The 15,485-nt window shown below is 44.8% G+C and overlaps 1 protein-coding gene across 3 annotated transcripts in view; it reads right to left on the minus strand.

Annotated features, from left to right (window-relative positions):
* Positions 1–7,905, minus strand: part of LOC141100252 (uncharacterized) — a 70,968-nt gene extending 63,063 nt beyond the window's left edge. For 2 of the 3 annotated variants that reach the window (XM_073588601.1, XM_073588584.1), the window contains exon 1: positions 7,783–7,894. The gene's annotated coding sequence lies outside the window, so the exon portion shown is untranslated. Of the gene's footprint in view, positions 1–7,782 lie in introns of all 3 variants that reach the window. The other variant, XM_073588592.1, reaches the window with a different exon arrangement.
* Between the last annotated feature and the right edge of the window lie 7,580 nt (positions 7,906–15,485).

A 15,485-nucleotide genomic window follows, 5' to 3' on the forward strand; every position in this document is an offset into this window, starting at 1 on the left:
TAAATTTGTCCTGAAGTATGATGAAATATGTATTCTGTACAAAGCAGTTACTGATCAGTTACAGATATAATGATGTTGCCAATCGGTAACTACTGTGTGCATAATGCATCAGTATCAAAGCTCAAGGTCTTGTGGTTAAAGCAGTAGGAGATTTACTCATACTCATTTCCACACACTATTTATGATATTGAAATGAAATGCTGATGTCTTAAATCCATGTCAACGGTAGGGATGAGCGAATACATTCGGCACTATTCGTTACTCGCACAAATAGTATGGTATTCGGGCTATTTGTTACTCGGTGAGTAATTAGGTGTTCGCTTCAGTATATTCGAGTGACCCACCCATCATTATTGCCACTTTATTTGCACCCATGCTGGGGTGGCTTGCCAATCACAGTAATGCCGGTGCCATCTTTGGTGTGGCTTTACTGTGATTTGCTTGGCTTCCAGAGTCATAGGGACTATTTAAATGCTGCCGGCGCCATCTTGCGCACATCACAGCTGGAAACAGAGTAGGGAGAGTGCAGTTTCAGCATAGGGAAAGTGAAAGCAACATAGGGAAAAAGATAGGAAGTTATAGTGAATGTTATTTATTCTAAAAAGCTCTTTCAGGACCTGAGGACTGTCAAGATTACTTACTTTTGTTTGTTAGGTTGGGATTTAGTAGGGAGAGATTTAATAGGAGGGAGAGTGGGTGGATAGGTATGAAAAGCAGACACCTGGGTGTTCTGATCATTTCAAGTAGAAGCTATAACTTTATGCTATTCACCACTTAAAAAACCTAATATTTGTCTAGCAATTGTGCGATTGGTGCAATCCAGGTACAGATAATCTTACCAGTGATGAGCAAGCATGCTCGCCACTACTTGGTACTCACCCGAGCATCTCACTGCTTGGGGCTCGCCGAGTATTTCCGGGGTTGCTTGGCAGGAGCTCAGGTCCCTGTCTTGCATGTTTGGCGCTCTTTAGAGAGCCAATGAACATGCATGGATTGTCTGCCACACACTGTAAGGCTGCAGCCATGTTGGTTGTGGCATAACAGTTATTGGCTGACTGTACAGCATCATCAGGTCTATATCAGACCTGGCGCCGCCATGCTCGTCACAGTCTACTCTGGAATCAGGCAGTGTAGGGAGACCTGCTGTTGAGCTAGGAAGAGATTTGCTTGTTTCTTAGTGTAGGTATACTACAATATATTAGACACATATCCATCTCAACGAACATTCCTTCTGAGCACTAATCCAGCTGCATAGATATCAGTGATAGGCAGGCAGGCAGTGTATGTGGCAGACTGTAGTGCATATAGCAAGAGGGTCCATTCCTGTTCTGTCTGCTGCCGCTGCTTTGACAGATATTTCTAGACATAGCCCCAGGTATCAGGGGCCAGGAATATTTTTTTTTTGGATCTTAATCCTGATTATTTGTTTAAAAAGCAAACCAGAGAACATCATTTTTCTGCTTCATTTGATTGCTGGCACTGCAGAATACAGCCAGATCATTTCCATATTACAGCGCTAAAAATACAGGTATTTAAAACTGTGGTTTGTCCGTCATATGGCTCACATAAACGTGTGCTCAAAAGTCTGCCATTTCTGGCCTCCATTTAAATTTTATTGCAGTGTGTTAGCAAAGTTATTTACACCAATTTGCTGTTCAAAATGGTTACCTACAGGCCAGCTATTTAAAACTGTGACTTCTCTGTCACACGGATCACATAAACGTGCGCTCAAAATTCTGCCATTTCTGGCTTCAATTTAAATTTTGCTCCAGTGTGTTAGCAAAGTTATTGACACCAGTTTGCTGTTCAAAATAGCTGCCTATAGGCCAGCTATTTAAAACTGTGGTTTGTCCGTCACACGGATCACATATAAGTTTGCTCCAAATTCAGCCATTTGTAGTGAATGTGGAAAATATTGTCCTCCATTTAAAATGGGCAAGGCATGTGGCAAGGGATGGGGAACTGAATGTGATGGTGATGGTGCATGCAGAGGCCAAGGCTGAGGCCGTAGGCAAGCTGAAATTGGGCCATAACAAACACCCACATCTTCTCGCCTGACCTTCTTGTCCCAATTACTAGGTGACCGCAGCATACCAATATTGAACTCAGAACAGTGTCAAAAGGTTGTTGGTTGGATAGCGGATAATGCTTCCAGTCACTTTGCCACCACCACCACCACCCTGTCTTCCACACGGTCAAGTCTCAGTAGCCGTGAGTCTGGACCGCATATTCCTCATCCTGATCCTCCTTCCTCCCACCATGCCAAGGGCCCAGAGACAAATGATCCCACACTTGAACACGCCAAAGAGTTGTTCACTTTTCCATTTACAGATTCGGGCCTCTCGCCCTGTCCACTTGAAGCGGGGCAAGAGGAGATGGAATGTAGCGATGCCCAAATATTTGAGCAGCCACGGTCACATGAAGGTGACGGTGGGAAAGTGTCACAAGAGGTGGACGATGATGAGACACAATTGGCAGAAAGTCAGGAGGAGGACCATGGTGCGGAAGTAGAAGACGAGGTGGTGGATGATATAGTAACTCATCCAAGCTGGCAGGAAGACATGCCAAGCGAGGACAGCAGCACACAGGAGGAGGGAGGCCTAGCACCTCAACATGTAGGAAGAAGCAGTATGGTGGCCGCAGACAGAAGGTGCGTAACCGTTCCCGGTAACACCAACATGACGGAAGTTGCCAGTGCAACTGTTTGGTCTTCCCAAGTCTGGTTATTTTTTTAAAGAATCTGCTGATAGCCTCAAAAAGGTCATTTGTACCACCTGCCAGGCCAGCATCAGCAGGAGTAGCAAAGCTATCAGCCTGACCATCAAGAGCATGATCCTCCTCCTCCTCCTCTTCAGCCTCCATCTCTGAAATGACCAAATCAGTCGCAAGCTGGAAGCAATGCAGCACTGCCTCAGCCAAGCGGCAACAGCCTGTGCTGAAGCTACTATGCTTAGGTGAGAAACCGCACAATGCTGAAGAGTTGTGGACAGCTCTGAAAGAGCAGGCAGATCTGTGGCTGACACCGCTAAACCTACAGCCAGGCATGGTCATGTGTGACAATGGCAGGAACATGGTGGCATTTCTGAGGTGAGGCGAGCTCACTCACTTACCATGCCTGTTCCATGTGTATAACCTCGTGGTTCAGCGGTTTCTCAAAACCTACCCGGAGCTGCCAGATATGCTTGTCAAAGTACCCCTGCCTGTGTGCCAATTTTAGAATGTCAGCTACAACTTCCGCCACCCTTGCTGTGCTTCAGCAGCATTTGCAGCTTCCAGCTCGCTGACTGGTGTGTGATGTCTCCAGGTGTTGGAACTCAACACTGCTGATGTTGGAAAGGATTTGTGAGCAGAAGAGGGCTGTTGTTGACTAACAGCATCAACAAGGCCATTGATATTCAGTTCAGACTCCAAAAATAAGATCTCAGAAGTGGACATGGGTGTCAGTCATATGTACCATCCTCCAAAACTTTGAGGACTCCACCAAGATGGTGAGCGGCGATGACGCTATAATTAGCGTCACCATCCCGCTTCTCTGTATTCTGAAACTCTCTTTGCTCACAATCAAAGAGGATGCTTTGCAGGTGGAGCACAATGAGATGGAGCAAGGATCCATACATGGTGATTACACATAGCCCAGCCTCATCTCATCTCAAAGTGGATTGGGTGACAATGAGGAGGAGGAGGATGAACAGGAGCTAGCTTCATACGCTATAGTCGGTACAAGTACTACCTGCACACCTGTCATACCATTTGTTCAGCGAGGATGGCCTGAGACAGGGAGGAGGAGGAGAGCATGGTCAGTTGTCCTCTTGTTGAGTACACAGAAGTCTTACCTGTTAGTAATTTGGCATGCATGGCTGAGTTTATGTTACGTTGCTTTTCCCGTGACCCTCACATTCTCCAAATTTTGGGTGACAGTCATTACTGGTTGGTGACTCTTCTAGACCCACACTACAAGGAGAACTTTCTATCTCTTATTCCCGAGGCGGACAGGTCTACTAAAATGGGGCAGTACCAGAAGGATCTTGTTGCAGAATGATTGAAAAAATTCCTATCTGAAACGCTGGCAGTAGAGGTCATAGTTCGTTGGACAACCAAGGAGTACAGGCAAGAGAGACACAACTCCAATCCAGCAGAGGCAGGGGATCACATGCAAAGTTCTGGGAGAGTTTTCTCAGACACTCCCATCACATAGGCCCTTAGGCACGGGGTACTCTCACAAGGAGTGCAAAGTTTGGGAAGATGCTGAAGGAGTACCTTGCTGACTGTGCCAACATCCTCCATGCCTTATACAGTAATTGTTGGGTATCCAAGCTGGATACGGCATGAACTGGCTCTCCTAGCCTGCCCTGCACTAGCGTTTTGTCAGAGCAGATTTTTAGTGCCGCTGATGGAATTATAACTGATAAGGGCATCTGCCTGTCAACTGAAAATGTTGACAGGCTGACTCTTATAAAAATGAACAATGGCTGTGTTGGGCCAGACTTCTCAGCACTACCGAATGATAGCAGCGTAACATAAACTGAAATCCAGTGTCTTTTTCTGGGAGGTCTATTCCCATGCACCTCTTCACACCGACACATAGGTATACGCTTCCTGATTTTGGCTATTTGTTGTTGTCCTCCTCTTTCTCCTCATCCTCATCTTCCACCACCATATCACCAGGGTGACCCTGGTTCATGATGCAACACCCACATGATTTTTTTAAAGGGTGTTTATGATGCCCGTAAAAAAATGGTTATACAGTCTGATCATACAGTATATACCCCCCAGGGGTAAGTGTTTGTCAGCCCATACATTTAGTGCATGGGCATTACAAGTATAGGAGACCAGCTCCTTTCTAATGGGATTTTTTTTTCATGAGGCCCTCCTGAACGTCTCTTCAAAGGGTCATAGGAGTGCCTCCAAATATTTGGAAGTCCTTGCATTCACTGCATAGGCAATCACTATGGGAGACCCACTTCCTAATAATGGGAACATTGTTTTCAGGAGGCCCTTCTGTAGGTCTCTTCAAAGGGGCATTGGAGTGCCTCCAAATTTTGGGCAGCCTTGCCACTCACTGCATACGCAATAACAGTATAAGAGACCTACTGTTTAATAATGGGAACAACAAAGCATCACCGGCTGATGGCTCCCTAAGAATAGTGAGGGCCGACTGCTGGCCCTTTAAGAATAGTAAAGGCTGCCTGATGACCCTATAAAAATAGGCTTTGTGACTTTCAGAGTCCCTCCTTCATAAATGAAACAGGATGTGTCTGATGATGTGTCACACACCACATGGCCAGATAAGGTTGTAAAATGTTAAAATGACATTTCTCAGTGAATGCATTTGTCTTGGTTGAAATCAATGCTAAAGTTCAAATACGCATCAAAAACGCTACGTGTGAAAATAGCCCAAGGTGTGGAGGAGCATTTTTGTTTTTAGTTATTTATTTTGCCTTATATATAAGTAATTACCCTGGAAAGGATGTTCCTTAACATATTTCCCAGGAAATCCATTTTGGTTTCATTTTTGAATTTTTTATTGTGAGTCTGTAAAAGTTCAGTAAGACTCTGACAACATTGTTCAGAGCACTGACCAGGGAGTCAGAAATGCACCCAAACATTGCAACTCGTTGGTCTGCAGAGGGAGTAGAAATTGTGGAAATCGATGGGAACAGTGCTCAAATGACATGGGAAGAGCATGGGGAAGACCCCTGGAAGCATTTCTGACTCCCAGGTCACTGCTGTGAACAATGTTGTCAGAGTCTTACACCACTTTTACAAGTGGCAACAGTGTGATGCAGCAGCAAAAAAGGCAAATGCAATTCTGGGATGTATTAACAGAAGTATACAGTCTAGATCACGTGAAGTCATTATTTCCCTCTACTCCTCTTTGGTCAGACCTCATCTGGAATATTGTGTCCAGTTTTGGGCACCACGTTTTAAAAAAGACATCAACAAACTGGAGCAAGTTCAGAAAAGAGCGACCAGAATGGTGACCGGTCTGCAAACCCTGTCTTATGAGGAAAGGTTACAGGATTTGGGAATGTTTAACTTGCAGAAAAAAAGACTGAGAGGAGACTTAATAGCTGTCTACAAATATCTCAAGGGCTGTCACATTGTGGAAGGATCATCTTTATTCTCATTTGCACCAGGAAAGACTAGAAGCAATGGGATGAAACTGAATGGGAGGAAACACAGATTAAACAGTAGAAAAAACTTTTTGACATAGTGATCAATCAGTGGAACAGGCTGCCACGAGAAGTGGTGAGTTCTCCTTCAATGGAAGTCTTCAAACAGAGGCTGGACAGACATCTGTCTGGGATGATTTAGTGAATGCTGCTTTGAGCAGGGGGTTGGAACAGATGGCCCAGGAGGTCAATTCCAACTCTACAATTCTATGATTTTATGAAACATTAAGCCAGCAAACAAATACATTAAATTTAAGCTCTGAAACTTAAGACCAGTCGGCCAATGCTAAAATTTTAGCTGTAACTCCAGATGTTGTAATAAAATTTATACAACTATATAACTTTACATGTACATCAATGTTATCTATAAATTTACAAATATTGTTCAAAGGGAAAAAGTAAAATTTATGTAGCTTTTTTTTACTATATCACAGGGATTCAAGGCTTTTTTCCCCAGTCAGAACTAAAAACTAAAACACTTAGAAGCAGATTGCATTTACTTTTATCAGTCAGAATCAATTACATGATTTTACCATTCCCCAAGTAGCTGAACTACAGTGGTAAAACATTGTACAGTTCTTGCAAAAGTTGAATTAACTCAGCACAGCACTAGGCTAAAGGAGCATTTACAATTGGTTTGTCCAAAGAAAATCATTGTTCTCGGCAGCACATTATCCTGTGTAAACAGTACCTGAGCTAGAAAGTACAATGGCAGGCCACATGCACTGAGTGATCTATGACAGATTGTTTATTGGGTATCTAAAGCGCAGTTTCTAGTTTAAACAAGCTGCTAAACATGTTGCTGGTCAGCAACTGCTTAACACTGTGCATTGCGCAGTTTAAGTCCACCCTAACACATCACTGAGCTCTTACAGTGCAAAAAAGGTGAAATTTGACACATCAATTGACATCTGTCAAAAACTTAATTTATGTTAATTCTTTTAAGAACTCATACACACGACCGTGTCTAAACACGCAAGTAAAAAAAATGGTACTAGTGTCATCAGTGTTTTAGATCCACGTCATAAGTGTTTGGTCCATGTCTCAACTTTTCCATCATGTTTTTCACGTATGGATAAATAAGTAAATTACAAAACTTCTCCTATCTTTTGCAATGTTAAATACGGACAGCACACGGATGGCACGCTGATGTCATCCATGTCTTGTGCGTGTTTTTCACAGACTCTTAGACTCGCATTTGTCGCTTTTCAACCATGATGCCAAAAATCGGACAGTTCTGTGAGTTTTGCATGTACACTGTATGTGAGAAAACACAGACACGGGAACAGTCCCATGGGCTATAATACGTATGTGTTGAATCCACGGAAAAAAAAGCGGGTAGAACTCATACATGCAACACGGATGTCGAAAAGAGACATATGTGTGACAGCCTTCTTTGACAAGTTATCAAGAAGGTGCGTTGTCAATCATGATAACCTTTGCTACCATATGTTGGTATATGTTCAATAGGCTGAAAATAATAGTACAATCCCCTTGATAATCAGCACAACAATCAATACATTTTGTCAATTAGTTTTCCATAGATACATAAAACACAATCAGCAATTAGTTCTACTTAGTCATTTCTGTTCAAATATACATTACTAACCTATTAATTTGCAAGTCTATTACTTTGCAGTATCGTACCGTAGGTTTCAGTTCTGCCTCTTTTACAGGTACAGCAAATGGTCTATATGGCCGCTTCATACAAGAGTGACAAAGTAAAGTGAGTTATAGCTAATTCAGTGCAAGACTCCAAAAAAAGGAAGCAGAAACTGTGGTATTTCAACATTAACTTCTCCTTTTAACACAGGATATGACAGATCCCAGCAATGCCACTCAGTGTTCACCTTTTAGAAGATAGCTCACTTTGTTTTAATGTCTCAGCATCTGTGACCAAGGTTTAATAAAGGTGTAAACCACACAAGTATTTTAGTATTTTAAACATGCATTGGTGATCTGATATCAATCTTTTTTATAGTTCTTATACCTGGGATATACAGGTGCTTCTCACAAAATTAGAATATCATCAAAACGTTAATTTCAGATATAAAAAGTGAAACTCTTTAATTATATAGAGTCATTACTAACAGTGTGATCTATTTCAAGTGTTTATTTCCATTAGTGTTGATGATTATGGCTTACAGCCAATAAAAACCCAAAAGTCATTATCTCAGTAAAATAGAATACTTTATAACAACAGCTTGAAAAAATTATTTTTGTTATTACTATGATAGTCGGACATGTTGGGGCAAAGAATTCCAGAGGATGGGGGTTATTCAGGAGAAGTCTTGGAGGCGGTTTGGTGAGGAGCGAATAAGTGTGGAGGAGAGGAGGTCTTGGGAGGACCGTAGATTACGTGAGGGAAGGTATCGGGAGATTAGTTCAGAGACATATGGAGGAGACAGGTTATAGATGGCCTTGTAGGTCAGTATTACTAATTTGAACTGGATACGCTGAGGGAATGGAAGCCAGTGAAGAGATTTGTAGAGGGGAGAAGCGGAGGAGTGGCGAGGAGAGAGATTAATTAGTCGGACAGCAGAATTAAGGATGGACTGGAGAGGTGCGAGGGTGTTAGCAGGGAGACCACAGAAAAGGATGTTGCAGTAGTTGAGGCGGGAGATGATGAGGGCGTGCCCAAGCATTTTAGTAGATTGAGGGTTGAGGAAAGGACGGATTCTGGAAATATTATTGAGCTGGAGACGACAGGAGGTAGAAAGAGCTTGGATGTGCGGTTTGAAGGACAGGGCAGAATCAAGGGTTACTCCGAGGCAGCGGACTTCTGGTACTGGGGAAAGCGTGATGTCATTAATTGTGATAGATAGGTCAGGTAAGGAAGATCTGTGAGATGGAGGAAAGATGATGAGTTCAGATTTGTCCACATTGAGCTTGAGGAAGCGAGAGGAGAAGAAGGAGGATATGGCTGATAGACATTCTGGGATTCTGGACAGCAGAGAGGTGACGTCTGGGCCAGAGAGGTAGATCTGAGTGTCATCAGCATAAAGGTGGTACTGGAATCCATGGGATTTTATGAGTTGACCCAGGCCAAGGGTATAGATTGAAAAGAGTAGGTGTCCTAGAACAGAGCCTTGGGGGACTCCAACAGAGAGAGGGTGGGATGAGGAGGTAGTGTGGGAGTGGGAGACGCTGAATGTGCGGTTTGAAAGGTATGAGGAGATCCAGGATAGGGTGAGGTCTTTGATGTCAAAGGAGGAGAGGCTCTGTAGAAGGAGGCAGTGGTCAACTGTGTCGAATACAAAGGACAGGTCTAGAAGGAAGAGTATAGATTATTGTCCGTTTGCTTTGGCTGTAAGTAGGTCGTTAGCAATTTTAGTCAGGGCTGTCTCAGTGGAGTGATAGAGGCGGAAACCAGATTGTAGATTGTCAAAGAGCAAGTTAGATGAGAGGTGGGAGGAAAGTTCAGTGTGGACGTGCAGCTCCAGGAGTTTGGAAGAGAATGGGAGCAGTGATATTGGGCAATAGCTGGATATAGCCGTTGGGTCGAGGTTTTTTGATTTTAAAATCAAAAATGTTGGCCTACTGAAATGTATGTTCAGTAAATGCACTCACTACTTGGTTGGGCCTCCTTTTGCATCATTTACTGCATCAATGTGGCGTGGCATGGAGGAGATTAATGTAGCCTGTGGCACTTCTGAGGTGTTATAGAAGCCCAGGTTGCTTTGCCTTCAGATCGTCTGCATTGTTAGTTCTGGTGGCTCTCATCTTCCTCTTGACAATACCCCATAGATTCTCTATGAGGTTAAGGTCAGGCGAGTTTGCTGGCCAATCAAGCACAGTGATACTGTTGTTTTTAAAACAGGTATTGGTACTTTTGGCAGTGTGGACAGGTGCCAAGTCCTGCTGGAGAATTAAATTTCCATTTCCAAATAGTTTGTCGGCAGAAGGAAGCATGAAGTGCTCTAAAATTTCCTGGTAGATGGCTGCACTGACTTTGGTCTTGATAAAACATTGTGGACCTACACAAGCAGATGACATGGCTCCCTAAACCATCACTGATTGTGGAAACTTCACACTAGACCTCTAGCAGCTTGGTTTGTGTGCCTCTCCTCTAGTGATGGGTGAGCACTAAATTGCTCGGGTGCCCATTGCTCGGTTCGAGCAAATTTGAATGCTCGGGTGCTCAATCCGAGCAACGAGCCCAATGTAAGTTTAAGTGAAACCTATCATTTTTGCCTTGACCACCCACTGGGGTTTTTTTTAGGGTCTAAAAACATCTGAAATCGATGGAAACAGTGCTGAATTGACATTGGAACATCATAGGGAAGACCCCTGGAAGCATATCTGACTCCCAAGTCACTGCTGTAGACAATGTTGTCAGAGTCTTACACCACTATTCCGGGCGCACAATAAAACATACAAAATCAAAATCAAAATTGATTTTCCTGGGAAATATGTTAAGAAGCATCCTTTGCAGGGTAATGATTTGTATGTAAGGCAAAATAAATAACCCAAAACAATAATGTTCCTCCACCACTTGGGCTATGTTCACATGTAGCGTTTTTGATGCATTTTTCAACTTAAGCTTTGCTTTCAACATTTCACAACCTTAGTTGGCCATGTGGTGTGTGACACATCATCAGACACATCCTGTTTCATTTATGAAGGAGGGACTGTTAAAGGAGGAGGGCCATCAGGAGGACTTTAATATTCTTTAAGGGACAGCAGTTGGTTTTCACTATTCTTAGAAAGCTATCATCCGGCTATGTTTCATTGTTCCCATTATTAAACAGTGATTCTCCCTTACTGTTATTGCCTATGCATTGAATGCAAGGACTGCCCCAAATTTGGACACACCCCAATAATCCATTGAACAGACATCCTGGATGGCCACATGATGCCAAAGTTCCCATTTTTATTTGGTACTACCATACAGTTAGTCTATGCATTGAATGCAAGGCCTGCTCCAAACTTACACACACCCCAATAATCCTTTGAACCAATGTACTTTATGGCCGCATGAAACCAAAGTTCCCATGTTTCTTAATTAGCTACTAGCCTATGCAGTGAATGCAGGGCCTGCCCTGCCCCTAAGTTGCACACACCCCAATAACCCTTTGAAGCAACGTACTAGATGGCCACATGAAACCAAAGTTCCCATTTTTCTTAATTTGCTACTCCCATAATGTTAGGCTATGGATTGAATGCCAGGCCTGCCCTGTTCCAAAGTTACACACACCTCAATAACCCTTTGAAACAATGTACTGGATGGCCACATGAAACCAAAGTTCCCATTTTTATTAATTTGTTACTTCCATTATGTTTGCCCATGAAGTGAATGCAAAGCCTGCTCCAAATTTGGATGCACCCCAATACCCCTTATAAGAGATGTGGAGGAGGGTCTCCTAAATTTCTTTTCCCAAGTTAAAGGAGTGGGTCTCCTATATTTGTAATGCCCATACACTAAGTGTATGGACTGACAAACATTTTGCCCTGGGGGGTACACATCGACATACTGTGTAAACTTTTTTTTACGGGCATTATAAACACCCTTGAAAAAAAAAACCTGCCTTGTTGCATCATGGAACACATTCACCCTAGTGATCTAGTGGTGGCGTTGGAAGAGACGTGGAGGATGTCTTGGGGGGTACACATCAACATACTGTGTAAACCTTTTTTTACGGGCATCAAAAACATCCTTTAACACAATAACGTGGCTGTTGCATCACGGACCACGTTCACCATGGTGATGTAGTGGTGGTGGATGATGAGGATGAGCAGAAGGAGGAGGATAAAAGCAAATGGCCAAAATCAGGAAGCGTATACCCATGTGTGGGTGTGAAGAGGTGCATGAGAATATACCTCCCAAAAAATTACACTGTATTTGAGGATATGTTTCACTGTTATTTAGTGGTGTAGAGAAGTCTGGCCCAATCCAGCCCTTGTTTATTTTTATAAGAGTCAGCCTGTCAGCATTTTCTGCTGACAGGCGGATGCGCTTATCAGTCATAATTCCACCAGTGGCACTAAAAACCCGCTCTGACAAAATGCTAGCGGCAGGGCAGGCCAGGACCTCCAAGGTGTAGAGAGCTAGTTCATGCCACGTATCCAGCTTGGACACCCAATAATTATAAGGCACAGAGGAATCACGGAGGACGATGGTACGGTCAGTAATGTACCCTCTCAGCATCTTCCAAAACTTTGCACTCCTTGTGACAGTACCCCACGCCTCAGGACCACTGCGATGGGAGAGAACACTCTCCCAGAACTTTGATAGTGTTCCCCTACCTCTGCTGGATAGGAGTTCAGTCTCTCTCACATGTACTCCTTGGTTGTCTAACGAACCGTGACCTCTGCTGCCAGCATTTTCGGATGGGCTTTCTGGCACTGCATTTTAGTACACCTATCTGCCTCTGGAAGAAGAGATTGAAAGTTCTCCTTGTAGCGTGGGTCTAGAAGTGTCACTAACCAGTAATGACTGTCACGCAAAATTTGGAGAATACGAGGGTCATGGGAAAGGCAGCACAACATAAAGACAGCCATGTATGCCAGACTGCTAACAGGCAAGACTTCCGTGTCCTCACCAAAAGGACAACTGATCATGCTCTCCTCCTCCTCCCTGTCCTCTCTCCATCTACGCTGAACAGATGGTATGACAGTTGTGCTTGTAGTACCATCTATAGTGCATGAAAGTAGCTCCTGTTCTTCCTCCTCCTCATCCTCATCGTCAACCAATCCCTGTTGGGATGACGTGAGGCTGGGCTGTGTGTAATCACCCTGTGTGGTTACTTGCTCCATCTCATCATGCTCCATCTGCAATACACCCTCTTTCATTGTGAGCAGAGAGCATTTCAGAACACAGAGAAGCAGGATGGTGATGCTAACTATGGCATTATCACTGCTCACCTTCTTGGTGGACTCCTCAAAGTTTTGGAGGATGGTTCATATGTCTGACATCCATGTCCACTCTTGAGGTCAGCAGTGTTGAGTTCCAACGTGTTGGGACATCACACAACAGTCGGTGAACCAAAAGCTGCAAACACTGCTGAAACACAGCAAGGGCGGTGGAAGCTGTAGCTGACTTTCTAAAATGGGCACACAGCGGGGTACTTTCACAAGCAGATCTGGCAGCTCCGGGTAGCTTTTGATAAACCGTTGCACAATGAGGTTAAGCTCAAGGGCCTGGCATGGTAAATGTGTGAGCTCGCCTCACCTTAGAGCTGCCACCAGGTTCCTGCCATTGTCACACATGACCATGCCTGGCTGTAGGTTCAGTGGTGTCAGCCACAGATCTGCCTGCTCTTTCAGAGCTGTCCACAACTCTTCAGCATTGTGCGGTTTGTCACCTAAGCATATTAGCATCAGCAAAGCCTGTTGCTGCTTGGCTAAGGCAGTGCTGCAGTGCTTCCAGCTTGTGACTGATGTGGTCATTTCGGAGATGGAGGCTGAAGAGGAGGAGGAGGTGCGAAAGCTGTAGACTGTGGGGGCAACCCTGATTGACGTAGGGCCCGCAATCCTCGGCGTCGGGAGGATGTGTTCCATCCCAAGGTCCAAGTATATCCCGGCTTCCACTATGTTCACCCAATGTTCCATCAGCAAGATGTATCAACCCTACCCACAAGCACTTGTCCATGTATCCGTGGTTAGGTGGATTTCTCAGTAACAGCATTGTTGAGGGCATGGCTAATGTTGTGGGACACGTGCTTGTGTAATGTGGGGATGGCACAATGGGAGAAATAGTGACGGCTGGGGACAGAGTACCTTGGGACAGCCGCCACCATCAGGTTGTGGAAAACTTCCGTCTCCATGAGCCTATAAGGCAACATTTCGAGCGCAAGCAGACTGTCAGGAACACCGCACTGCACTTGCTCACTGAGCCAGTGCGCGTGTCCTGAGTACAAAAACAGTGCTCAAAGATACCTGTGGAGCAGGGCAGCAGCGGTGACGATGTGTGCTTCAGACTATCAGGACCTGAAGCTCGTGACTGCTGGGGGCGTGGCCTAAGCTCCACAGAGCTAGGAGCTGCAGGGAAAGTCCTAGAAAGGTAACTACAGGACAATGTTACCAAGGGGCATAGACAGAGACAGAAACCAGACCAAGCCGGGTCAAAGCACGAGATAGCAATACAGTACCAAAGGGTTAGACAGAATGGATAGTCAGGACGTAGCAATAGATCAGAAAACCAGAACGGCAATGGACAGTACAATAGGGACAAACTGTAACGGAGTAACGATAGCCAAGCCAGGAGGTCAGAACCAGAAAAGACAATAGTACCAAAACTAGAGAATGAGGGAACAGACTGGGTCATACACAGGAAGCAAACAAGCAACGCAGAATACATGCACACCAGGGGTCAGACACACCAGAGCAACAGTATAGCTGACAGAGAACCCTGGTAAAGAGTGAGTATAAATACCCCTCCCAGATCCAGAAAGAGGCCACGAACACTTAACCCTGTGAGTGCTGGGCAAGAACCCTGTTCAAACCATGACAGTACCCCCCTCTTAACGGGGGGGCCACTGGACCCCCAGGCTTGTCTGGGTATCTGGCGTGGAAAGCCCGCATCAGTCGATCGGCATGCACCGAACTGGCCGGAACCCATGACCGATCCTCCAGAGAGTACCCCTTCCAGTGTATCAGATACTGGAGTCTCCACCCTACTTCATACTCCAGCTGCCCCTCTACCAGCACTGGCAGAGCATTTGATGAGGGATCCTCTCTCACCGTCCCCACAGGCTTTAACAGGGACCTGTGGAAGACATCAGAAATTTTAAAGGAGGTGGGCAGCAGCAGTCGGTAGGCTACTGGGTTAACAACCTCCAGAACTTTGTATGGGCCAATAAACTTTGGGCCCAGCTTTATAGATGGTATCTTAAGCTTGATATTGCGGGTGGATAGCCACACCTTCTCCCCTACTGCAAATGCTGGACCTGGCCCCCTCCTCCTGTCAGCAAACCGCTTATAGTTTTCCTGGGCCTTGGAAATATTCCTCTGAACCTCCCTCCAAAGAATTCTAAGACGTTGTGTCGCACCCTCAGCTCCAGGACCACCTGAATCCATGCGGGAAAACTCTCCAAAATGTGGGTTAAACCCATAGTTGATCTGAAAGGGAGACTTCCAAGTAGATTGAATCACACGACCGTTGAATGCAAACTCTGCCATGGGCAATACCTCACACCAGTCCTCCTGCCTGGAAGAGGCCAAACATCTTAGAATCTGCTCCAACGATTGGTTCGTGCGCTCCGTCTGTCCATTAGACTCTGGGTGGTAGGCAGAGGAGAAGGACAATGAAATCCCCAGCTTTTTTGCAAAAAGCCCTCCAGAACCTGGCTACAAACTGTACCCTTCTGTCTG

Source organism: Dendrobates tinctorius, unplaced genomic scaffold (genome assembly GCF_039654945.1).
Source record: "Dendrobates tinctorius isolate UK_male_01 unplaced genomic scaffold, ASM3965494v1 ptg000011l, whole genome shotgun sequence".
NCBI lineage: Eukaryota > Metazoa > Chordata > Amphibia > Anura > Dendrobatidae > Dendrobates > Dendrobates tinctorius.